At 47.9% G+C, this 27,748-nt stretch overlaps 1 pseudogene; it reads left to right on the forward strand.

The window, feature by feature from the left end:
• The first annotated feature begins 1,531 nt into the window (after positions 1–1,531).
• LOC123138558 (cysteine-rich receptor-like protein kinase 6) lies at positions 1,532–4,231 on the forward strand (annotated as a pseudogene).
• The last annotated feature ends 23,517 nt before the right edge of the window (positions 4,232–27,748 follow it).

Here is a 27,748-nt window from a genome sequence, read left to right on the forward strand (position 1 = left end):
GGATAATTTCTGAAGCGAGGAGTTAATCTTCGACATAGTCCCGTTCCGCAGTGGCTATCACGCCCTGCTCGAACGAACTGCATTTGCAAAGTTCAATGCGGTGCCGCACTAAGCATATCTCAAGCTCAAGATGCCAGGCCCTCGCGGAGTCATTACGGTCAATGGAAACACCGAACACTCTCTCCGAACAGAGGAGCACACGGCGGCCCTCGCGGCGGAAGTACAAAGTAGCCTCTCAAGGCAATTCTCAAGTCCGGCTGTTAAGCGTCCGGAGTAACCTACAACAAGACCGTCTGGCACGTTCCGAGCAAGCATAGCAGTGCGGCCCCAACCCCAGCCCTCGCGAGATTGCGAAACCAGTACCACGCGTACATAATTACGCTCTGGAAATACCATGGGCATAAGGGGAGGGGCACAACCACGACATGCCCAGAATGCGGCTCAACCGCACTAGGGGCTCCCGATTTTGTCATTTCTCTTTTCTTACTTTCAGGACTCCACTCTTCGGAAGGCCTGTCTGGCAGTACGCTCGCCGAACACACGATGCAACAGCCAGGGAGATAGCAAGCTACGTCGAAAGTCCAGGTGGTCTCTATAACGAGCTCAATACCTATCTTACTTAAAGTTCCGCAGCTTGCCCCTGGAGGGGGACAGGTCAAATAATCCCATCTCTTGCTTATCGCACTATTTGTATCGTTCTGCTTTCATAGCAGCCCTTTAATAAACAATACATAGCTCTTGTCTATTATTGCATTCCCTTTTCATGTAAATATGTTCAGTCATGACATTATGCAACCGTACACTTTGGTACGGCCAATACACTAGGGGCTTAAGTTCCCCAAAATACGGTGTGAGAAGACCGAACACTCTCATGAGTGCGGCACCCCGAACTTAAAGCACTATATGCATCGACTCCGAATCATGTCTTGGGTCAATAGTTGTGTTTGCTCGGCTTCCATATTTTGGTATCTTACGTTCCGTTATATCGGCTAAGGTAGCTTTACCGTAGAGCTTTCGTTGCCATGGAAGTTTTTTTTGGTTTCCAGCTAAAGTCATCGCCAGAGCAAAAGTTGCCTTCTTTGTGTCCACAAATAAAAAGGAGTGACAACAGTAGCAATTGATGATAATGAAAGAAGCAGACTTTGCTGAGTTCTGCCAATTGGTGGTAAGCTTCCTGGAAATTGAGCGTGGTTGTCGACTGAGAACGACGCTCTGGGTCAAGTTTCTCAGTCCAAAGAATTGCTTAAGTTGAGCTGGAATAAGTTGAATAGGCAGGACTATTTATGAAGGGAAAAACCCAACAGTTAATCCTGTCTTAATTTTCAACACAGTCGTGACTAGTTTGCATTCTGTTAAATGATCAATTATTCAGAACCATAATGGTGTTGGTGTGTACACCTTTCAAGCAGCCTAGGTAGCTATTTGAGGTGGAGTCTTGTTGCCTGCCAGCCTAAAAATCTCTATGTCCAAGCACCACCACGAGTTACTCAGAAAGTTCAAACTCCCACAATCCTTCCAGCTCCGTGTGGCTGAGTATTCTTCCAAGCTCCCATCCATGGCTCCTCTCGTCTTCCTCCTCCTATTCGGCTAGATCCTACTCTGCACAGGCGTCGACACCATCAACTCCACCACACCCTTGTCCGGGTCACAGAAGATTGTTTCCCGGGGCAGCAAGTTCACCTTGGGCTTCTACTCCCCACCCAAAATGCAAAGTAAGACCATCTCTTCCACCTCTGGCGATTACTACTACATAGGCATATGGTACAGCACTGTACCACTGTTGACCCCCGTGTGGACGGCAATTACCAACGTGCTGGTGTCTGACCCGACCACCGCGTCCTTGGAAATCGCCAAGGACGGCAACCTGGTCCTCCATATGATCAGGCCAAAAACCGGCAGCTATGGTCGACCAACGTGAGTGTATCCTCCAACTCCACCATGGCCATCATGAGGGAACTCACCGATGCCTCCAATCCATCCATGGTTTATTGGCAAAGCATAGACCACCCCACAGACACCTGGCTTCCGGGGGCCAAGCTTGGACTGAACAAGATCACTGGTGTGAGCAAGAGGCTTGTTTCTTGGAAGAACAGCTCAGACCCATCTCCTGGGCTGTTCTCTGTGGGGTTAGACCCAAAAGGCACAAACCAGTTTTTAATCCAGTGGAACGAATCCGTAAACTACTGGACCAGTGGCGTCTGGAACGGCAAGTACTTCAGCGCTATGCTAGAGGCTACCAAGAACATATACGACTTCCAATTCATCAACAACGCCATAGAAACCTACCTCTTGTACTCGATGAAGAATGATTCAGTAGTCTCGCGGTTCATCATTGACGTGACCGGACAGATCAAGCAGCTAAAATGGGAGGATTCCAGACAACAGTGGGTCATATTCGGGATCCTACCACGGTCAGCGTGCGACGTGTATGCGCTTTGTGGGGCATACGGCAGCTGCACCAACCCCCTCAATGCCAGTGACAGATATTACAACTCCTCCTCAGGCTTGCAGCATCCGAGCTGCCAGATCAACAAAGCAGGAAAACAAGGATCAATGGTTCAGTTGTTGGTGGAGTTGCTGCAGTTTTGATAATTCTTGCGATTATATCGTTCTTCCTATTTCACAAGTGTTGTCGAGACAAAACTCTTCGGATATCCGAAAATGCTGGGGCTGCGTTGACTGACTTCAGGTACAATGATCTGTTGGATGGTATTCGAAGCATCGATTCACTTCTTCTCGATCTATCAACACTAAGAGCGGCGACAAATGACTTCGGCGAAGGAAATATGCTTGGTAAAGGAGGTTTTGGGATGGTTCATAAGGTACAAACCATGCCATATGTGCTATTTTTATCAGCTTCATATATTTACCAGTGAGTATGCATCTTCTCTTGCACAGGGAGTCCTACCTGACGGTAAACAAATAGCAGTAAAAAGACTATGTCAGAGTTCCAGACAAGGAATAGGGGAACTGAAAAGCGAACTTGTCCTGGTCGCTAAGCTTCGCCACAGGAATCTTGTGAGCCTCATTGGCGTTTGTTTGGAAGAACAAGAGAAAATACTTGTGTATGAATTTATGCCCAACAGAAGCCTTGACACCATTCTTTTCGGTACAGACTCTTCACTATTAATTGATTAATTTCTCAAAAGGAAATTTTTCACTATAGCCGAGCTTAGAGTAGTGCAAGTGCCGCCAAACTTTCACTGCAATGCTGATACTTATTGTTTGGATGGCAGATTCCGAGAAACACAAGGACCTAGATTGGGGAAGGAGATTCAAGATTATCAGTGGGGTTGCTAGGGGACTGCAGTATCTCCATGAAGAATCTCAATTGAAGATAGTTCACCGTGACCTGAAAGCGAGCAATATTCTGTTGGACTTCGATTACAACCCTAAGATTTCTGACTTTGGCTTAGCGAAGATTTTTGGAGGGGATCAGTCAGAAGATGTCACTAGGCGCATCGCTGGGACATAGTAAGCAGAGTCAGCATTAGTTAGGCATCAAAGTAGAAGTTATAATAACAGCTATCTTCTTCTTGCAGCGGATACAAGCCGCCTGAATATGCCAATATGCCATGCATGGTCAATACTCAGCAAAGTCGGATGCATTCAGCTTCGGTGTTTTGGTTTTGGAGATAGTCACGGGAAGAAGAAACAATATGTCTATCTCGTAAATCTTGTAAGCACTTCAGAACCAATGCTAGTAAACTCTGTGTGCGGCTGAATCCCTGAAATAATAACTGAAGAATTTACCAATCTGGTGCAGGTATGGGAGCACTGGACCAGGGGAAAGGTCATCGAGTTGATCGATCCATCCCTTAGCGACCATTCTTCTCACGATGACCAGGTGCTGAAGTGCATCCAGATCGGGCTGCTGTGTGTGCAGAACAGGCCTGAAGATAGGCCGACGATGTCGTCGGTGAATGTCATGCTTAGCAGCCAGAGTGCTCGCCTCCCTTCTGTTTCCATGCCAGCCTTCTCTGACGGATTGAGTGGACGCAGTGACAATAATTCAAAAGCGGCGTCCTCAAATGGCATGACCATCACAAAGCTTGAGCCAAGATGAAACCAGTTTTCACTGATGCCACATTACTGTCTTTTTAGAGATCAGCTTGATGAAATGTCTTCGGTGTCACTTTTTAGAGATCTTAGTGCCTCCAAGGTTATCTTCGGTGTCACTTTTGCTGTGCCTCCAAGGTATTGCTGCTGGAGAAAATGTTAGCGGTATTATTAGCTGGGGCATGTGACTCATACAAATACATGTATCAGTAGTGAATTTTCAGCAGCCTTTTCATATTGGCAATCTTTGAAAATTAGCTTTCGTTCTGTAAAATTTCACTTGCAATACCGAAAAAGGGTTTCCCCACACTTTGTATTCCAAAGCAACCAACACCGACACAAGATCGTTGAGGCCAACAGCACAACAAGCCCAAAAGAAAAAAGAAGAAGAAACAAATGCCAACAACGGCAGCTCGACAAAGCGCGGATGACCCGCCACTGCTGCGCCCACCAGAGACAAACCACTAGAACCCGAGGCTCCGAACCACCGCGTACAAAACATCACCTCCAAGAAGGAAAGCGACGCCGACGACGCTGCTGCCCGGACATGTCCTAGGGTTTCCCCGGCACGCGGAGGGGGGTGGGGGATGGATATCACCGACACCCTTCATGAAGGAATGGTGGCACCCGCAGGTGTCGCCGCGTCGGAGCCGAAGACCGGCAATGATTTCTCCCATACTCCAATACCCACCGCCCAATGAACCGGAGACGACCAGCCAGACCGCCTCCCACCACCATGTGCCATCTCGGTTGCGCCGCCACCCACACCGCCTCACCGCGAACACCAACACGAGGCCAAGAGGACCGGAGAAAAGCACCCCGCGGAGGGAGAAGCAGCACGGAAGCCGAACGGGAGGGAACCACCTCCACCGCTGTCGTGCGGGAGGCCAGAGCCTCCGGCACCGTCGCGGTAGCCGTCCGGACGCGGCAGCAGGGCAAGCCAGGCCACCCCTGGCCCGGCCAGGCCCGAAACGGGCCCGCTAAGCCCCGCCGCCATGCTGCAGCAAGCCGGCGATGGCGCCGCCAGCACCCTGCCGCTCATCGCCTCTCCCCCACCTCCCGGAAGCCACGAAGCAGACCCACCCCGCCGCCAGCCTGCTCATGCCCAGATGGGGCCCAAAGGGCACAGATTTGGGCCGAGCGGGCGCCACCAGACCGCGCCACCGCGTCGCCCCGCCGCCAACGGCGACGCCGCTGTCCAGAAGTTCGTCCCCGCTCGCGCCAGGACCCCCTGCCGCCGCGCTGGACCGCCGCCGCCCAGAAGCACCGCCAGGGGTCGCCCCGTCCCACGCCGGCGGACACCCGAGAGGGGAAAGGCCAGGGGGCCGCAGTCACCAGCATCGCCCGGGCCAGGCCCGCAGCGGGCGCCGGCGCCGGCGGCAGGGAGGAAGGGGGGGAGAGGCGCGCGGGGGAGGAGGTTGGTCGCGAGAGGGGGAAGGGGAAGGGCTTATACAGATACTATAATTGCCACTTTTGCGGGGTTCTTCACTTGCAATAAAGACAAGGTTTTCTATGACGCAGGCAGCGTAGACCAAGGTTTTGGTTACCGGTCGAAATTTCGAGATTTTCCATGGTTACTGCATAGTTCCGCGCCCCTCGGTAAATCCCCGTACCGAGCAAAAAATACCTTCTTTTTGAATTTTTTGAATTCAAACGCTCGACTTGTACTAAAGTACGTAAGATCTAATTAATGCCATGAGAGTTGGTTCTGACGTATTGGTAGCAACCTAGTTCCTGTTTTGAGAGGTCTCTGGTTGGAATGTTTGTTCATTCACTCATTTGAATTCAAAATTCAACTCTAAAATTCGTTCGAAATATTCTCAGTATTTTTCGGTAACCATGGTAACCACGTTTACCAGCCCCTCTTGGTAAAATTGCCTCATTCGGTAACCAAAACCTTGGCGTAGACCCAGTTTTCCACGGGTGGCGAGACAGATTTAATGCTGTTGTTGATAGCTTGGTTTTTGTTCTAATTAATTAGAAGATCGAATGTATTGAAATTGAAACAACATTGAGATGCTTGACAGAGTGCTCAAGAGCAAAGACTGAGAAAAAAGATCCCTAAAACCTAGCTAGATACATCCCACCGGGCGCCTTCTTGGCCTCCTCCTTGAGGAACTGCTTGTGCTCCTCCTCACCGGCAAAACCCGTACAGATTTGTTATTGCCAGACCTATTCTCACACTGGACTGTATGCCTATTTTTTTTGAGAGAGAGTTGGGGAGCTTACCTGAAGAGTGTTGTGGACCAGCCGAAATATAGCTCAATATATGTCTACCTGAAGCTTATTTTCTATGTGCTTTTCATAATTTCAGCAGTTTCAGTACAAAGGGGATAACACTACCAGAATAACTAGCGATGCCGACGGCCCCCGTCGGCATAGATAGGCCTATCCCGAAGGCCCAGCCCAGGCCGTCGGCATATAAAAGCCGTCGGCGTATATCAATCTATGCCGACGGCCCCCGTCGGCAAAGCTTAGCCGTCGGCGTCGAAAGAAATATGCCTACGGTGGCTGTAGGCATAGAGGAGGCCGTCGGCATAGCACGTGGGCCCGGCTACCCGGACGGAGATGGCCTTTTGACGGCGTCAATCTACGCCGACGGGCTAACAGCGGCCGTCGGCATAGACGCTACGTCATCGATCCGCGTCGCCCGCCACGTCATCGATCTGCGTCGCTCGCCTGTCCGTGGGGTGGCAAATCTATGCCGACGGCCTGGCCGTCGGCATAGGTCTGGCCCATGGATGTTGCCCCGTCATCGATCCGCGCCCTTGGGCATGTCATCGATCCGTGAGCGTGTGCGCAGGTATGCCGACGGCCTTGCCGTCGGCATATCTCTATTTTTTTTCTTTTTTTTATTTTTTTATTTACTTTTCCTTGTTTCTTTCACAACATAAATGTGCCTTATCTAACAAAAAAACATACCCAGATGGTATATCGATTGCCCCCCTCACGGACGTTGCTGCCGCCGCTCCGTGCCCCACAGCGACGCCGGAGATGGGGGGCACACCCCGGAGCTGCGTGTCGGGTGCCTGCGGTAGCCACCACGCTTCCACAACCGTAGGAGGACCCAAAGCAACACCTAGCGGCATTGCTACCCCCCAGCTACACCCTCCCGTCTAACCGGGCCCTCATACATGCGGGGCGGTGTGGTGCCATGTCTGAAGAGGCGGGACGGGGGCCGTGGGGGATAGCAATACCAGCGGAGCATCGCACCGGCCCCTCATACATGCGGGGTGGTGTGGTGCCATGTCCAAATTAGAGGCGGCACGCGTCTCCGAGGTGTGCCCCCTCACACGAACGGCGCCGCCGCCGGCACCTGAAGGGGGGAAACGGACGCGTCGGGTCTACACGGAGGGGATCTTACTATGGGTTTGGCCCGGATGTTGCTCTAAAGTGTTCGTATGGGCTGACCTAACACGACCGGGTGGATAGTTCCACTGGTCAAAACCCGTCCGTGCAAAGTCAAAGGGTTAGATCCCGTGGTCAAATGCTACAGGGTTAGGCGGGACGGGGGCCGTGGGGGGGGGGGGGTAGCAATGCCACCCGAGCGTCGCACCGGGTCCTCATACATGCGGGGTGGTGTGCTGGCATGTCCGAAGAGGCGGCACGCGTCTCCCGGGTGTGCTCCCTCACACGGATGGCGCTGCCGCCGGCACCTGGACGGGGGGGGGGGGAACGGACGCGTCGGGTCTACACGGAGGGGATCTTACTGTGGGTTTGGCCCGGATGTTGCTCTAAAGTGTTCGTATGGGCTGACCTAACACGACCGGGTTGATAGTTCCACTGGTCAAAACCCGTCCGTGCAAAGTCAAAGGGCGAGATCCCGTGGTCAAACGCTACAGGGTTAGGCGGGACGGGGGCCGTGGGGGTAGCAATGCCACCCGAGCATCGCACCGGGCCCTCATACATGCGGGGTGGTGTGCTGGCATGTCCGAAGAGGCGGCACGCGTCTCCGGGGGTGTGCCCCCTCACACGGACGGTGCGGCCGCCGGCACCTGGAGGGGGGAAACGGAAGCGTCGGGCCTACACGGAGGGGATCTTACTATGGGTTTGGCCCGGATGTTGCTCTAAAGTGTTCGTATGGGCTGACCTAACACGACCGGGTGGATAGTTCCACTGGTTAAAACCCGTCCGTGCAAAGTCAAAGGGCTAGATCCCGTGGTCAAATGCTACAGGGTTAGGCGGGACGGGGGCCGTGGGGGGGGGGGGGGGGGTAGCAATGCCACCCGAGCGTTGCACCGGGTCCTCATACATGCGGGGTGGTGTGCTGGCATGTCCGAAGAAGTGGCACGCATCTCCTGGGTGTGCTCCCTCACACGGACGGCGCCGCCGCCGGCACCTGGAGGGGGGAAACGGACGCGTCGGGTCTACACGGAGGGGATCTTACTGTGGGTTTAGCCTGGATGTTGCTCTAACGTGTTCGTATGCCCTGACCTAACACGACCGGGTGGATAGTTCCACTGGTTAAAACCCGTCCGTGCAAAGTCAAAGGGCTAGATCCTGTGGTCAAATGCTACAGGGTTAGGCGGGATGGGGGCCGTGGGGAGTAGCAATTCCACCTGAGCGTCGCACCGGGTCATCATACATGCGGGGTGGTGTGCTGGCATGTCCGAAGAGGCGGCACGCGTCTCCGGGGTGTGCTCCCTCACACGGACGGCGCCGCCGCCGGCACCTGGAGGGGGAAACGGACGCGTCGGGTCTACACGGAGGTGATCTTACTGTGGGTTTGGCCTGGATGTTGCTCTAAAGTGTTCGTATGGGCTGACCTAACACGACCGGGTGGATAGTTCCACTGGTCAAAACCCGTCCGTGCAAAGTCAAAGGGCTAGATCTCGTGGTCAAACGCTACAGGGTTAGGCGGGACGGGGGCCGTGGGGGTAGCAATGCCACCCGAGCGTCGCACCGGGCCCTCATACATGCGGGGTGGTGTGCTGGTATGTCCGAAGAGGCGGCACGCGTCTCCGGGGTGTGCCCCCTCACACGGACGGTGCCGCCGCCGGCACCTGGAGGGGGGAAACGGACGCATCGGGCCTACACGGAGGGGATCTTACTGTGGGTTTGGCCCGGATGTTGCTCTAAAGTGTTCGTATGTGCTGACCTAACACGACCGGGTGGATAGTTCCACTAGTCAAAACCCGCCGACACCTGGAGGGGGGAAATAGTCCGAAGAGGTGGGACTATTTTAAAAAAATTGTGGTTTGCATATATGCCAACGGCCTAGCCGTCGGCATAGGCCTCCCTTCTATGCCGACGGCCGGGCCGTCGGCATATGTGCACGTTATCCACTCCACCGGGCTGCTGACATGTGGTCTCAGGCCTATGCCGACGGCCATGCCGTCGGCATAGGACCAACCTTATCCCCTCGGCCACCCTCCTCCTCCACTCATTTCTCTCCCTCCGCACCCGACCCCGACCCCTACCGCTGCCGCCCACCTCCTCCGCCGCCCGCCCTGAGCACGCCGGCGCCCGCGCCTCCCCGCCCCGACCCCGAGCCACCCCGCCCCGACCCCGGGCCGGCCGCCCCGCCTCGACTCCACGGCGCCCCACGCCGGCCCCACGCCCCGCGCCGGCCCCGCGCCGTCCGCCACGACCCGACCCGCCTCCGACCTTCCCGCCCCGACCCCGCACTGCCCCGCCCCGACCCCGACCCCGCCCCGCCCCGACCCCCCTCAGGCCGCCCCGCCCCGACCCGACGTCGGCCGCCCCGCCCCGACCCCCCGCCGGCCTCCCCGCCCCGACTCCGCGCCTCCCCGCCCCAACTCCGGCCGGCCGTCTCGAAGGTGAAAATTTTATGTATTTTTAGTGTTTTTTAGTTATTTTGTAGCTAGTTAGATAGGTATTTAGATAGTTAGATACATAGTTAGATAGATAGTTATATAGATAGTTAGATAGGTAGATAGTTAGATAGTTAGATAGATAGTGAGATAGTTAGTTAGATAGTTAGATAGATAGTGAGATAGGTAGTAAAAAAATTTGGTTAGATGAGATGCTATATGTTGCATATCTTGCAAAAAAAAATTGGTTCGATGAGATGAATCAATGATTATGACGAATAGGTGATAATGATGATGATGAATATGTGATGACGATGATGAATATATTGTTAATGTTTTTAGTTTTTTTGCCTACATGATGCAAAAATAAATGAATGCATGTTTAAATGTTTTAAATATGCTCTAAATTTTTTGTCGCGATGGATTTTGCAGGCTTTGTGGTGTTGCATTTCATCAAAGTGACCGTCGTCCGACGCGTTGTTCCCTAAGCATCCCTCTGTTGTTCGACTCCTTCCCCAACAGCTGAGGGTGAGCTACAAGTTCATCTCCTCCATTTTTTGATGTCACTAGATTTCGTTCTCAAGTCAACTGACGTAACCTAGGCGTCTCCCGTCCGAAAGGGTTGCATCGATAAATATGCATTCAATTGCATATTTATCACCGCAGCTCTTTTGGATTGTCCAGCGTTTTCCATGGACAGCCCGAGGATGTGTAGATTGGGTATGTTCTCCATGTTCTACCCCGTTCCGAGACAGGATTTCGGCGGCGCCTCCCCATTGTTCTCCAGAGCACATTCTCTCGGCAATTTGCCGAGACGTGTATCTGGAGAACATCGGGGAGGTGCTGCCGAAATTTTGTCTCGGAACGGGGTAGAATGGAGAACGTACTCAATCTACACATCCTCGGGTGGGATTAGGACCCATCTTTACCTATTAGAGATGTTGGTGGATTAAACGCGGTAGAAACTGAAAATTTGATGTGATTAATTTAAGTGAATCCTTAATTATGTTGTGTGGGTTGCAAAAAAGCACAGGATGGCAGATAATCAGTGGATGTACAGTGGTTTTATCCGTCGAAATCGAGTAACATCAGAGTGGATCGCGAAAACTGATGTGTATTTGAAGGAGATATTCCGTCGTCCAATGAGAATTATCCCACCATGCCCCTGTGCGAGATGTGCCAGACGTCACCGTAGAAATCAGACGGACATGAGTGAGCACCTTCGCACGCACGGATATATGCCAAACTTTGACATGCCGCCGATAAACATAGCCGAGCAGGACCGTGGTAGAGAGGAGGTGATGCGACAACACATCAATGGATATGAGGACGACGGGGTCAGGGACATGCTAGATGATGTCGTTGTTGCAGAAACGGCAAATGCGACACCTTTAGAGAATGAACCGGAGGAGCCGGAGGCAACCACAAAGGCCTTCTTGGAGGTCTTCGCCTCGTCGAAGAAACCTCTTTATGCGGGTGCGAAAATATCTCAGCTGGATGCCATCTCGCAACTGATTGCAGTCAAGGCTGAGTACGGCTGTAGCCAGAAATGCTTCGAAGCATTCCTGGGAGTACGGGCTAACAGCCTCCCTAAGGGTCATGAACTGCCGAAAAGCATGTACGATACAAAGAAAATCATGAAGGCACTCTCTATGGATTATGAGAAAATAGATGTTTGCCCAAAGAATTGCCTTTTGTTTAGGCACGAGTATGCGGATGACAAGTACTGTAGGAAGTGCGGTTCGTCTCGGTACATTGAGGTGGTCGGTGAGGATGGTGAGAAAAAGCAGCTAACCATCCCCGTTAAGGTTCTTCGGTATCTTGATTTTATAAAAAGACTGCAGCGCCTTTTCATCACGAAGGAGTCTGCCAAAATGTTGAAGTGGCACCAGGAAGGTATAAGGTACAATCCAAAAAAAAATCGTACATCCATCGGGAGGGGAAGCATGGAAGTCATTCGATGAAGAATACCCCGAGGAAGCAGCCGAGGCTGGGAATGTCAGAATAGCCATATCAGGTGATGGGTTGAATCCATATGGTATGTCGTCCAATCCATACAGCTGCTGGCCTGTGTTTGTAATTCCGCTCAATCTTCCTCCCGGTGCCCTAATGCAACGGAAGACCATGTTCTTGTCGCTCATCATTATGCTTTCATATATTATGCTTTCATTATGCTTTCATTACCATGTGGTACATTTCACCGTTTCATGTTGACATGCCATTATGCTTTTATTATGTAGGTGTGTCCAAATTGGTGTTATGGAAAAGACGAGTCCTGGGTAGCATTGGTGGATCTTTGGTGTGATGAGGCTGGAGCCTGGGCGGCTATGAGAATCAAAAATAAGGCTAACCGAGGGAAGGGGGGAGTACATGCTCAGGGAAACCGAAACCACTATCTCCACAAGGCAGTTAATGTATGACTAACCCCATTAAACATTCTTCTTCTTCTATTTACCATCACTTTCTTATGTATGACTAACATCTGTTTGGTGGTGCAGGAGGAGAAACTGAAGCGGCCGCTCTCACACATGCAGGGGTGGGAGATCGCCCATACGCGGAAGGACCCCAAGCCTGGCGAGCCCAAGTACTATGGCAAGAAGACCGCGTGGAGGAAGGATGCCTACTCCGCAGCGTATCAGAAGTTACATCCTGACCCCATTGCGGCGGATCTGGACGACAGGGCGGTGGTGAGCATGGGGCCAAAGGAGCACGGTCGGGAGGCGGTTCTCGATGCTGTGGTCACTCCGACTATCTCCTACACACAGCTCCGTCGGATCGACCCGAGCATGAGCCAGCGAACGAGCCAGCCAGTGTCCAGTTCACAATCCCTCTTTCAGGAGCAACAATCTGTAAGTATTTTCCCTCTTATCTTCATTGCTCACTTTATTTTCCGCATCTAGTAGTTTTATGAGTTCCATCATGTCATACCTTAGGCCTACCTGGAGTACACACGCCAGGAGACCATGGCGTGGCATCAGAGGCTTCATGAACACCAAGTGCAGAGGGATCGCCAGCTGGAGCAGGCTTTTCAGGAAATGGCGGCCGGCAGGTGTCCTCAGTTGCAGCCAGCACAATGCCCTCCAGCACAACCAGTGCTGCTGACCTTTTAGGAGTTTGTGGCACAGAACGCTGGCCCCTCGCCGGTTAGTTCATCCCCAATCTATTCACCCAAAGCATGTCATGCCTTTCAACACAGTCATATATCCCATTAATATGTCTTTTCAACACCCAGGGAATAGGTGGATCTACCGTTGGCGGTGGTCTTCGCAGCACTCCGGAGAGACGGAGTCCGACCACTCTGATCCACGGAGGCGGAGGCGGAGGTGGAGGCGGAGGTGGAGGCGGTCCTGGCGGTAGCGCTGGTGGAAGCATTGACGACCTGGGCTTCGGCGCTCTTGGCGGTGACGACCTCCGCGGTGCTCAACGTCCTGGCGCTTAAGCCTTTGGGTCACATTGTGGCGGTTCTCGATGTTGTGATACTTATATGCTTGTGATGTTTCTTATCTTATTGTTGTTTGTGAGATTCTTATATGCTTGGTGGTGATGATACTTATATGTTTATTCTTTGTGATGTTTCTTATGATGTGTGATGCTGCTCCTTACTGTTACGTGATGTTGCTTCTTATATATGCTACTTCTTATATATGCTGTGTATATTCAAATGAATTGAGCTGAAAAGAAACAGAAAGAGGGGAAAAAAAACTATGCCGACGGCCTAGCCGTCGGCATAGGCCTGGCGTGAGCTTCCAGTGGCTGACACGTGGCCGTCTATGCTGACGGCCTGGCCGTCGGCTTAGTTCTGCCCCAGGAGTGCCCAGTTGCCGACACGTGGCACGTCTATGCCGACGGCCTAGCCGTCGGCATAGTTCTAAACTAAGCCGACGGCCCGACCGTCGGCATAGGCAAGCCCCAGGAGCGACGGCGACTCGCCACGTGGCACCTCTATGCCGACGCACAGGCCGTCGGCGTAGTTTATAACGATGCCGACGGCCAGGCCGTCGGCATAGAGGTTCCACGTGGCTAGTCGCCGTTGGTCAGCAGTTGACGGCAGCCGCCGTTAGGCGATGGCGTTGCCGACGGCCAGGGCCGTCGGCATAGATGTATGTCCACCGTCGGGATAGGGTCTATGCCGACGGCCTTTCTATGCCGACGGTCATCCTGGCTACGCCGACGGATATGTTGTCGACGGGGGCCGTCGGCATAGGCCTGTCCCGAGGGCTAGTCAGGGCTATGCCAACGGCCCTGGCCGTTGGCATAGGGTGCGATTCCGGTAGTGTAATGTTTTACATTAAGTGATGTCATCATTATTGAAGCAATTTTAATAATAATGTGGTCTTATTTTTCTTTTCTTTTTCCGTGAGCTCGAAAGAAGGACTCCATGTTCTTGTTTTGTCATTTTTGATCAATCTATGCATAACCTGTATGTCTCCAGTTTATGTTAAGTTATACCCACCACATGTCTGTGTAGTTGGATGTGCTATGATCATCATCAAGTAGATTTTGTCACTTGAACAGATTTATAGTTGAATGCTTAGTGCATCACTGAATCTTAATGCAGGGATTTAGTAGAAACCGAACAAGGCCATACTGAGTAGAAGCAGCTAAGCATGAGTAATAATTAAGGAGCTCTCCAGCCTCCAAAAGGACAGGTCCAAGGGCTCCTCTGTTGACTGAAACCAAGGTTGACCGATGCCGCCGACTAGATGGAGCCAGGCCATGGTTGGGTTTGGATGGAGCAATACTAGGTCCGTAGGTCGTGATACTAGTAAATATTTAGTTTTTTGAAAAAAAGTTATGGAATTATGTTGGCTTATATTTTTAGGTATATTCATTCATTTGCTCTGTCTTCTCATGTTACAGGTGGGGCCAGGGCGTCATCAAGAGAGAGAGAGAGAGAGAGGCGAGGGGGACTGAGATCCAGTGCCTTTATCAAGTGAAGTCACGCTGCAACTTTAGCCTTTCAATCTCCATCCAAAACATATCCAACGGTGTACGTTAGACATAGGCAAAAACTTCAGCAGTTATCAGTTTGGGTGAGGGCGGGTAGGAAATTGGGGGTTCGTGGGCTATAGCGTCACGTCTAGAACACTCCCACGCCGCCGGAGGAGGAGAGGAGGGGCAGGTCGTGCCGCCGCTGGAGGAGGAGAGGAGGGGCTTAAATAGCGCGCTACAAAATATAGCAAGGCCCTTCTCTAAATGTTACACAAGTTATAGCACGCTAATAGCGTGCTATATTTCAAAATAGCGTTTGCAAAAAAATCAAATATATCTAGAAATAAAGTATTTAAGCAACTAAATTTTTCATAGGAGCAAGCAATATATGCATAAGGGCCAAATCCAGCACATAAAAAGGAGTGAGAAAGGGATGAGAAGTGAGAACTAAGGTTAGCCGGTTATGTCTCGTGAGAGAATCTGATAAAAGGAGTGAGAAAGCTAGTGGTCGTGGGTTGGTTTTGGCCTGCTGGGCCTGCTGGGCTGTGCTTATTTCAGTTTTGCATGGTCTGCACGTTGTAACGGTACAACGTTACAACGTTATACGTGTGTAGCGCGCTAATTATGTGATTAGCGCCATAGCGTCCGATTTTGCCAAAACGTAACGCCTCACTTCCAAATATGCTATAACCGCGTTATAACGGCGAAATAGCGTGCTATTTAAAATCAGGTCGCGCCACAGTCGCTCGGGGAGAGGAGGGGCAGCCGCCGCCGGAGGAGAGGAGCGGCAGGTCGCGCCGCCGCTGGAGGAGGAGAGGAGGGGCAGGTCGCGCCACAGTCGCTCGGGGAGAGGAGGGGCAGCCGCCGCCGGAGAAGAGGAGGGGCGGGCGCGCCGTCGCTGGGGAGAGGAGGGGCAGGCGCGATGTCGCTGGGGAGAGGAGGGGCGGCCGCCGCCGGAGGAGAGGAGGGGCGGGCCGCGCCGTCACTGCGGGAGATGAGGGCCGGACGTCGCCGGAGGAGAGGAGGGGCGGGTCGTGCCATCGTTGTGGGAGAGGAGGGCCGGCCGAGGCGGGGGGACAAGGTCCATCGCTGCAGAAGAGGTAATTTACAGGTCCATCACTGCAGAAATCGCTGCAGAAATTGGAGATGTGATTCGTCTTTGCCCAAGTACATATTTGTTGCATATACTACTAATTTCCATCGGTTGTGTGTTAGCATGTGCAATTGACTGTGTGTCATTGAGACCGAAACAGCAGGTCTAATGCATGGAGTTAAGCTCTAATGCATTTTGTTTTTTTGGTTCAGATTTATTTTACTTATTTGAGTAATTTTTAACTGAACTTTTTAGCATACAAATATTGTCACTAACTGAACTTTTTCCAGGCGTGAGTAACTGAAATCAGCATGAGTGCTCTGCTCTGAAAACTGAGAACTCTGTTGTGCCTCACAATTTTCAGTGTTGTGGGATGGCAGAAATTTATAAGGGAATACCTCAAGTTGGTATGAGGTTTAGAAGTGTAGATGAGGCTTGGGAATTTTGGAATGCATATGGGGGTCACACCGGCTTTGATGTGAGAAGGAGATACACAAACAAAAGCAGACTTGATGGTCGGGTTGCTTCATGCAGATTTGTTTGTTCCAACGAGGGTCATCGAAGAAAAGGGTTAACTGAGACAGTGCCAAAGCGTTTTAGAGCTGAAACAAGAACCAATTGCCAAGCTCATATGTATTTCCAATTGGATTGAGAGGCCAGAAATTATGAAGTAACTGAGGTTGTGCTTGAACACAACTACTTGCTTCAATTCCCACAAACCCGCCACTTGATGATATCCCAAAGAAAGATTTCAGAACGACAAGCTTTTGAAATTGAAACCACTGATGATTCCGGCATAATGCCACAAGCTGCACATGAGTTTGCTTCTCGTCAAGTAGGTGGACCGATTAACCTTGGATATACTTGCCGTGACCAAAAAAATCATTTGCGAACCAATCGACAGAGGGAGTTGGCTTTTGGACAAGCTGGAAGTATGTTGAAATATTTTCATGAAAAAATTGCTGACAATCTATCATTCCAATATGCACTACAGTTCGATTGTGAAGAGGATATAACCAACATATTCTGGGCTGATGCTAAAATGATCCTTGACTATGCACATTTTGGTGATGTTGTCACTTTTGACACTACTTTTGGCACAAATAAAGAGTATAGGCCATTTGGTGTTTTTCTTGGGCTCAATCAGTTCAGAGAAACTACTATTTTTGGTGCTGCCTTGCTGTTTGATGAAACGAAGGACTCATTTATATGGCTATTTGAGACTTTTCTAGCTGCTCATAATGAACGACAACCTAGAACTATTTATACAGATCAAGATGTAGCAATGGGAAAATCTATAGAGAAAGTATTCACCGAATCATATCACGGGCTGTGCACCTTTCACATTATGATGAATGCTGTCAAACATTTATCTCCAGTCAAGGATGATGAGAAAGATAAAGGGGAGGTGGAAGAGGAAGATGAAGGGGAGGAGGAATCTCATATTCTCTCCGATTTTAGTGCTTGTATATGTATGGCTATGAGGACAAGGAAGCATTTCAAGAAGCATTTGACAACATGAGACATAAAGTGCATAAGCAAACTTGGTTAGATAGCATCTACAAGGTGAAAGAAAAATGGGCTGAATGTTATATGAGAGATGTCTTCAGTTTGGGAGTGAGAAGTACACAACTAAGTGAGAGTTTCAACAATGCATTGAAGAACCATTTGAAATATGATTTCCATATTGTCCGATTCTTGAAGCATTTTGAGAGAATGGTTCAAGTAAAAAGGAGAAAGGAATTGCAATCTCAATATGATGCAAGAAAAAAATTGCCAAGAATCAAGATGTGCACACCCATGTTGGTGCAAGCAAGCAAAGTGTACACTCCAACTATTTTTGAAGCTTTCCAAAGTGAATATGAAAGATCCAGGGTTGCTTGCACTAGAGTGTTGGAGGAAAATAACCAATTTGTTGTTGCTATTGGGAGGTTGCATGGTGATTTGACTTATGAGGAGGAGGAGGAGTGCATAGTGATTGGTGATCCGTTGGACCAAACCGCTTCATGTAGTTGTCAAATGTTCAATAGGGCTAGAATATTGTGTGGGCATAGTTTGAAAGTTCTTGATTTGATGAATGTAAAGACATTGCCAACACATTATCTCCTAAAGAGATGGACTAGAGAAGAACGCAATGGAAGTATACATGACAGGCAAGGAAGGAAAGTGGTAGAAAATCCAAAATTGGAAGCTCAACTTTGGTACAAAGAAATGTCTCATAAATTTCATGATATGACATATAAAATAGCCAACTCTCTCGAATGTCGTTTGATGCTAGAAGACGCACTTGCTTGTCTTTGGCCACAACTAGAGGATAAACTCAATGCATCAGCCACCGGCGCTACTAGTGCATGTTCCAATGACCAAGAAAATGTTGATCCAAATGTACAACAAGCCAATGACTTGCTTAGTTCTGCACGACTGAAGAAAAAGGAGGTTTCATCTAAAAATTTGAGGAGAAAGCCAACTTGGTTTGATAAGTTACGCTAGGGACGAAAGCCATCTAAATCAGCGGCAACAACAAAAAAGGAGCAAAGGTAAGGTGTAGTATGTATGTAATATGAGTTGTTATTCATTCCTGTACTAACAAAATAAGTTTTCATTTTTATTGGCAGCAACAACAACAAAAGAAAAAAAATAGTGCGCAGCCTCAAGTGCAAGTGGAGAACAATATCAATATTATGCAACCAGAAGTGCAAGTGCAGGTGAAAGAAAATAGTGAGAAGCGTCAAGAATATGATGCAATTGACAGCTTTACCGAGCTCTTGACAACTTCACGAGTTGATGATCGTATCTTTATGATGATATGATCTAGTATCTTCAAAGTTGATAGGTAGTATTTTGGACAGTGCTAACAACATTATTTTGGGGGGTTACCATAGTCTCTTTTGGCCTAAATGTATAAGTGAAATGGCCTGCTTTTGTGTAGATGATTACTCAACATTGACACTTATTGTTTTAGCATTCGGACATTATGCGTTGCAGCTTTTTAATATCAAGTTCTACTGGATTTAGTGCCAACTGCAATTGATTTATTCCACTTTGATTGCATAATGCACTACTGTATAACCAGACCAAATTTTGTTTTATAGTCTGATCATGAGTATCTACAGTTCTTTATTTTTTGGGTTTCAATCTGTTCAAATAAAACTGAGTTCAAGTGCCACTGCATCGTTGTTTGCAGCTAGTCTGTATTGATGTTTGCTGCTATGCTGAAAACTGCTAAGTGTTGAGAGTCATTCCCCTTGTGTGATCTGGACCGTAGGATGTTGATTGGATGAAGTTTAGAAGGGTAAAGTTGCAGCACAACTTCACTTGATAAAGGCACTGGATCTCAGTCCAGGCGAGGGAGGGATCCGGGGAAGCTAATGGCCATTGGATCGAGGGATCCGACAGTTGCCGTACAATGCAGCATGTACCACTTTGGGTTGTTGGTGGGCTGTGGGCTGCCTCGGCTAGAGTTTGCTGGGATGTGACAGCATTGGAATTGGGCATAATTGATTAAATTGATGTATACATAAGTAGAATCAATGATATTTTTTCCGACTTACCGGTGATTACAAAAGCATGACATATTGTCAACGTATGAGTGAATCAAACTCGCAGGACTAACAATTCAGTTTTGGAGTGGAAGATTCTACAAATATGCTACCTAATAAAACACTGGAAACCATATTTGAAATATTAATTAGATTGTCTGCTTAGAGTTCTGCCGATCATGATAATTAATGATATTAAAACATATATGAACACAAACAAACATACAAATATATGTCATTTATAAAATTGTCAAAGTTAGTCAAAATGGAACTTTTAATTTACATAATCAACTCTTTCAACGATATACATTACAATTGTATAATAATGAAAATATTATAAATAATATTTGGTAGCATTAGTATATGGTTAGCTGTTAAAACAGAATAAAAATATTCTTATTATGAGTGTATTATAATAATAGAATTTTATAGTAAATATAAAAGTTTTGGTATAAAATTGCTAATTTAATTCAGTCTAGATTTGAAAATTTAATTCGATTAACGCTGCTAAACAAATATTTTAAGTAGAAAACGATAACAATACTTAATGCAATAATTTTCTTAACTGAATTTTTTTTCAATAACAACGTACATTGTTGGTCTTATTATTTTTCCACCGGTGAGTTGGGACTAATTAAGAAACAAGAGTGATTAAGGACGCAATATGTGTAAAATTTAATCACGGAACAAGAATGGAAAAACTTATTATTATATGAAGATGCCCATTGGATTCTTAAAAGTTTCGAAGAGAATTAAGTAAGCTACCTATTAATGCGATATTTTGAATAAAAAATGGGCCGACTATGATTTAAAATTTTGAAGTCAATTGTGTGCCCAATACTATTATAAGACATTTCCCTACGAAGATAAACTCAAATACTTACAAATAGAAAAATTAGGTTTATTTTACATTTTATGCATAAATGTATTTTTCATTTTTTAGAATTGTTTATTTTCGTTTTACATCTTGTTTAGAAACTTTTTAGGGGCAAAATATTTTAGTGTACATTTGATTTTTTTTAGTGATACTTTTTCATTAGAAGACGAAGTGTGATTCTAAGAGGGTTATCAAAGTGAGGAACGACATGTGATATTTTTAGGGGAAAAATAATGGCACACTGCATCTTCTTCTTCTTCTTCTTCTTCTTCTTCTTCTTCTTCTTCTTCTTCTTCTTCTTCTTCTTCTCGCGGAACATAGAATACATTGTCAAGCATGACCACAAGTGCTCCTCCACATGTAAGAAAATAATGTAGCAGAACGATGATAAACCTAATGAGAGTATGAAAAAGCATCTCGGACCACCCACCACGACGGTCCGACCACCACTTTCACGGGTGACAGGACTGTCCCTCTAGTGATCTCTATCTAGCCTACCAACTTAGAGCATCTCTAGCCGTTCGCCCCCAGGGGCCAAGAAAAAGCACAGCTTGGGGACGAACTGGCGATATTTTCGGTGTGGGGGTGATCAGCTTCCCAGTCGCCGCCCCAGGTCGGTCCCAGACGCTCTTTTTTAACTTTAAAAAAACATAACTGAGAAAATTTCGGCAAACACGACATACATTCGGCGATATTTAGGTGGTTCACAGTTTTTTTACATATAGAAACATAATAATAAGTCTACTAAAAAGAAAAGGAAAAAATGACCACGCCTACAGGCCGAAGAACTCGCTGAACATGTCGAAGTCGCCGGCGTCATCGTCCTCCTTCTCCTCCTTCATGCGGTCGTCCCTGCTGGATCCCTGCCCAGAGTCGCCCTGGCAGACTGGGTTTGCGGCGGCGGTGCCTCTCTATCGTCGAGAACGACGACACCTTCCCCAGCAGTGATATCCTCCAGGGAGCGGCGCTGGCGCTCCATCTCCAACCGCGCCCAGTCCTCCCGCGCCCACTTCATGGCGGCCTCATCATCGAAGTCGGCCTCGTCGTCCTGCTCGCGCTTCATGGGGCCGAGCCCCGGCTCCATCTCCAGCCTGACGAGGCGGGAGGCAGGACCCGAGGAAGCGTCGCCGCCGTCGTTGATGACAACGCCATAGTTGCGTTCGCCGAGTGGTGTTTGCACGGGCTTGGCCTTGACGCTGAAGAGCACCGGCGACCCGGAGAAGTGGGAGGAGGATCGGGAGGAGGAGGACCCGCCCAGCATCCTCCTCGGTAGCCATGAGCCGCAACTCCGGCGGGGGACCGGGACGGCCAGGTACGTCAACGGGTGATCGTTGCCACCCTCGAGGTACTCAAGGACGGCGTGGAGCATGCGGCCGGGGGCACTCCACCACAACCGGCGACCGTCACTGTTGTTGCGCCCGCTCAACACTGGCGTGTTGTTGATGGAGGCCAGTTGCTCCGCCTGCTGGCGTTTGAAGTACGCTGCCCACGCCTCATGGTTGCCGGCATTGTACTTCGGGAGGGCTCACTCCTCCTCCGACAAATACGCCCGCACACGGTCGATCTCGGCCTGGAAGTAGTCGGGGTGCTCGACATCGGGTAGCGGGGGGGGGGGGGGGGCAGGGACGCCCCCGACACTGAGCCTCCACCACCCCGACGCTAGCATGTCGGGAGGCGATGGGCAGCTCGCTTCTTGGAGGAGATAACTATCCCTCAACATGCAACGAATAATCACTCCAAAGTTTCTATCGCGGAGAACATAAGATGAAATTGTTTGTAGGGTATGAAACCACCTCAAAGTTATTCTTTCTGTTTGATATATTGGGCTATTCCTATAAATGTCACAAATAGCCCTAGAGTTCGTACTAAAATAACACCATATGACACACATCAATCAACCCTAATGTCACCTAGATACTCCAATGTCCCCACAAGTATCCGTGGGCTAATTATATGATATGCATCACACAATTTCAGATTCATAATATTCAATCCAACATAAAGAACTTCAAAGAGTACCCTAAGATTTCTATCGAAAAAAGGAATATGAAAATGTGTATCAACCCCTATGCATAGATTACCCACAATGTCACCGTGGGGATCCGCAAGTTGATAACCAAAACATACACCAAGTGAATCAATAGAACATCCCGTCGTCACCACGGATATCCCATCGCAAGACATACATCATGTTCTCTCACATCCATAGATTCAATCCGACATAACAAAACCTCAAAGGAAAAGATTCAGTTAATCACAAGATAGAGAGGGAAGAACACCATAAGATCCAACTATAATAACAAGGCTCGCGGTACATCAAGATTGTGCCAAATCAAGAACACGAGGGAGAGAGATCAAACACACAACTACTAGTACATACCCTCAGCCCCGAGGGTAGACTACTCCCTCCTCATCATGGAGACCGACGGGATGATGAAGATAGCCTCCGGTGATGATTTCCCCCTCTGGTAGGGTGCTGGAACAGGCTCCCGATTGGTTTTTCGTGGCTACAGAGGCTTGTGGCAGCGGAACTTCCGATCTAGGGTTCTTTTCGAGGATTTTTTGGCGTCAGTCTCACGTCGGGGGGGGGGGGCTCGAGGGGCCCACAAGCCGTAGGGGGCGCCCTTGTGGCCTCCTCATCCACTTCCTGGCCCATCTCCGATGCTTCGGGTTTTTTTTGTCCATAAAAAATCACCGTAAATTTTCAGTCCATTCTGAGAACTTTTATTTCTGCACCAAAAACGCCACCACGGTAGTCCTGCTGAAAACATCGTCAGTCCGGGTTAGTTCTAATAAAATCACACCAAAATCATATAAAATTGTTGCAAACATGGCATGAATACTTCATAAATTATACATACGTCAGAGACGTATCACAACCCCCCCCCCCACACACACACACAACAAACAAACTTCTTACATTGTAAGAAATGACATAATGGTCACCAACAATGACAAACACAATTGGATTGTCATTGATACTCATTTTGTGCATGTAGGGTCATCTTTGGCAGTGCTACCCCGAGAAATCCCACTAGAGGTGAAACTAAATCCCACAGAGACCAGGAAAAGGGGAAAATATACTCATTAGAAGCATGGGAGATGGACCGAAAGCAAAACAACTAACGTCTTAGGAGAAACTCTAACAGATGACGTATAACCTCACCAACCCGCACAATGCAGGCGGGTATATACCGTTTTTCCTTATTTTTCGGGCCGAACAGATTCACTATATTTGGCCCAACCTGTAAAAATTATATGATGGGCCGCAAAACCGCAGCCGGCCTCTATATCTACCGGACGAGGCGCAATTTAGGGTTCCCCGCTTCATTTCCTCTGCCGTCTCCCTTCTCCTCCACCACTTTTCTTTCTAACTCCGACGAGCGATTCCTCCCAGCGCAGAGATTTGATTCGGCGAGCGATGGCAGGATCTGCACGCGGGCATGGAGGCCGTGGCCGTGGCCAGTCGCCGCCGCACAAAATCTTGCGCAATGATGCGGAGGCTAGCAGCTCCCCCCACCCCTCCGTCGAAGCTTGCGGAAGAGCAAGTGTGGCAGCGTGGCCGTCTCTCCTGCAACAACGGGTTTTCATCTGGACCCACTTTCACCGCCTCCATGAGGAGATATTCCTGCGCACCGTGGCTTGCCTAAAGGCGAATGCGGTGCTCCTCTCCGCGGACCGTGCCTTCGAGGCCGAAGAAGAAGGGGCCGTTGAGAGGCTCACCGCGGCGAAGGAGGGGCACACCTTTGCCCATGCTTGCCACAAGTCGGCGGAGGAGGTCTTCCTCGGCGTCAAGCACTGAGCCCTCGCCACTCCTGCAACTAGATATGTATCTTATCTATGTATGATGTGTTGTGTAATGAAATTTGTAGCGGGAAGTACGTTTTATCTATGTTTCTTAAATTTCCAGTAAGCTTTTGCATGATCTGTTCTGCCGGGTGCATCACTTCCCGCAAAATCGTTTCAAGGGGAACTATAAAACGATTTTTTTGGAGGGAATATAGTTCATCTGTTAGAGTTGTTGGTGCCGGAATGTATGGCAGCTTCTGCTAAAAAAGATTGTATGGTAGCTAGCACCTACTCCTTGGCGCGTGCGAGTTTTGTTTGGTAATTGATTTCCCCGTGAAAATGTAAAACAAAGGCATCTTTTAAAGCAAACACGTAATTCATTTTCACTGGTAGAAAATTAAGTTACATAACCAAACACACATAAAAGACTGACCAGGAAAACACGACTGTCCTGAAAACTTTGCAGATATACCCCTCTAGGGTTTTTTGCACTTTCCGAAGCGAGCGACCGCCACCCAAATCAAACGCCGCCAAAGCACGCGCCAGAAGAGACGTCGAGCCTCCACCATTGCCAGATCCAAAGAAGCACCATCGCTAACGAGGATTTGTAAGTCGGTGAACAGGCCCACCACAAGCAGCGAGGTACATGTCGATGTGGCACGTCAACCCGGGGACGTGCCCCTGCTACCTTGGACCAAGATCTGCCGCATCCCATCGATGAGGTTGAGGAAGAACAATAGATCCACCACCATGCATGGGACCAAACACCTCGCAACATCCGTCTCGCCCTGGCCGCCAACATGTCCATGGACCGACGAATGCCTCTGACACACCAAGACCCGAACACCAGCACAAATCCTGTCAGTGTGTTGTTCTCCTCCACTTTTCATTTCTACACACATTGCACTAGAATCCTTACTATATTTATTCACCTTTGGCTCCCAAACATTTAATACACCACGCACCCCATATACATCACCCTGGTATATGAGTCCCGCTAACTGCAAGAATTAAAAGTAACACCTTTAAGTGAGAAAAATGAATAGTATGTGTAGATAAGCCTAATAGGATATCACATGTAATTCATGTTCTCCAAAATAAAGGCGCCAACCCCAATAAATTTTTTAATTTTACCATTAATTAAGATATCAAGTTATGGGTTATGTGACATATAAAATTATATGATTCATATTCGAAAGCATTTCAAATGTATCACTTTTGGTTCATGTTACTTATGTTGTTTTGCCATGTTGTCAGTATAACTTATATGTTAAGATGTGTGTTCATTCACATTTCAGGATGGAAAGAGTAACAATTAATGAAAAACATTAGTGCTGACAACTAAGAATTTGTGACTAGTATATAGTATCAAACTGTCCAAGAGAGTGTTGCTAAAACTTGGTAATGAAATTGGAATTCCTTCATGTACAACTGACATAATGTTCATACATAACTATTTTAGTACACATAAAGATTTGAGGGTACAAAAATCATTATTAACTACTCAAATATTGTAGAGTATGAGGCCCTTCATTCACTATAAAATTGCATTCTTTTTTACAAATCATTTTCCATCATACTTTATGAACTTTGACCATTAATTATTACGACCCTCGATGAAAAATTAACCATTACCATCAGAAGGTGATTTTTTTTCTTAAAATACCTTCTTGTAATTTAATTAGATTATTATAGTGTCTATGCTGCTTCTTTAACTCAACATTGTAAATTTGACATGCATAGCAAATGCAACAATTATACGCTAATTTCCATAATCAATCCTACAGAAAAATCCCATCAAATTGTGACAACAAATTCATTTTGTAACTTATACAAAAAGTAACCTCCAATTGCCCATCGTAACTATGTGCTGCTATGGTGTCACTTCCATTAGTATGCAGTATTGGAATTGTTCCCGTTGGGCACTCAATGATAGATGGTTCATCTGAAGGCAATGTTTGGATATCCATCCAAACAGGGAAAGAATTTGGTTGCATCTGTTTGAAAATAGAATGAACCACCTTATAAACAAAATATTACAAATGTACAAGACAATACACAAAAAATTATGTTCTAATTTCATTCATCATTTATAAAGCTTATATTATGTAAAAAGGTTCTTAGTTCAGTACTCTTTCAATAGCCCTAATTTTCTTGCATAAAAAACATATCCAAAAAGATTAATGAAACAAGAAGGGAGTAGAACACGCCGAATCAACATTTATGCAATTAATCATGAACTAACAATATACTATACAATTCATGGAGGTACATCATATTGTTATGAAATTAATGTACCTGGACTTTGTGGTCTTTCAATTGGGTGCCTGAATGTCGGTTGCTCATTCACATCAATGCAGTCATAGACATCTCCATCTTTCATCTATTTTGATGTTTCCTCTACTTTTTAGCCCCCAAAACATATGCTAGATATACATAAGAAGGTTAATTATTCATACCACAATGGTTTTATTAACTCGGTGATAAGTGAGAATCTGGGTATTGTCTTCCTCTTGCCTTTTGTATTGCACATCTTTTCCTCCGGTCACCAGAACTAGAAATGACATGAAAAGAGTCGCACTAATGGCTTGCATTCCTTTCACTGTGAATATAGGGAATTGTTAGTTTTGGAGTTCTTAGACCACCATATTTATATGCATCTGAGTGCACCTCACATTTAATGTTGCTTATAATTATAATGTATGAGATAAGGATTATTGCATGCGGACAAAAGATAGCATATATTAATTGCAATAAGATATATGACCACTAGAAAATATAGCATTAAGTGCACTATATATATGATAAGATGTGTTGGAAAATATGGCATCAAATGCCATAAGATATGATCATCCTTATGTTTTGTACAAAATCTATTGTGTTAATGCGATGTAAAGGATGTGATGTGTTTAATGCATAGAAAAATCTTCACAAGTGCCAAGTTTGATAGGGAAAGTATTAATATAATTGATTTGTTGCCTTAAATTGTAATCTCCAATCTATTCTAAGGCAATCTTTCCGGGTCCGCTCCTCTTTACAACCTTGCCTATCTACCTATATATATGTATGTATATATATAGTAAAACTGCATCTATCATAGCTTGCCACAGAACTAGTTAACACTCGCTAAGCTTCTTCCGGTGTAAATGCTATAATATTTTTTGAAATAAATAGTGGAGCACCACTACAATGTAACAAGATGATCCAACGGTGTCATTGTGAAAATATGCATTTATGTGTCCCAGGCAAAAAAAACTATCATTTCAGCTCACTGCGACATAACTAAATAGTACTCCCTCCATCCGGGAAAACATATCACTAGCTTAGTTCAATTGTAATTTTGCAAAAAAATAATATCATTTTAAATCTCGTGCTAATCAGCCCTTCTTAGCCGCCGTAGGGATCAGTCTGTGACAAATTCCCACTTGCGCGGCCGTCCACCTGCCCCGCGGTTTCCATCTTGCACCGCCTCTGCTTACCTGCGTTGCGGAGCCGAGCTTCGCCACAGCCCACCTGCTCCTCTGTGGCGACACCTCGACGGGTGGCGACTGCGCGGCTCACGGATGGCTCCTCCTCGTCATCCCGTTCACATCCTCTGCCGCAACCCCGACCCACCAAGGCCAGCCACTCCGCTGCGGGAGTTGGGCAAGACCCTGCTTGCAACTTCTCCACCGCCTCATCCACC

Source organism: Triticum aestivum, chromosome 6B, assembly GCF_018294505.1.
Source record: "Triticum aestivum cultivar Chinese Spring chromosome 6B, IWGSC CS RefSeq v2.1, whole genome shotgun sequence".
Classification (NCBI taxonomy): Eukaryota; Viridiplantae; Streptophyta; class Magnoliopsida; order Poales; family Poaceae; genus Triticum; species Triticum aestivum.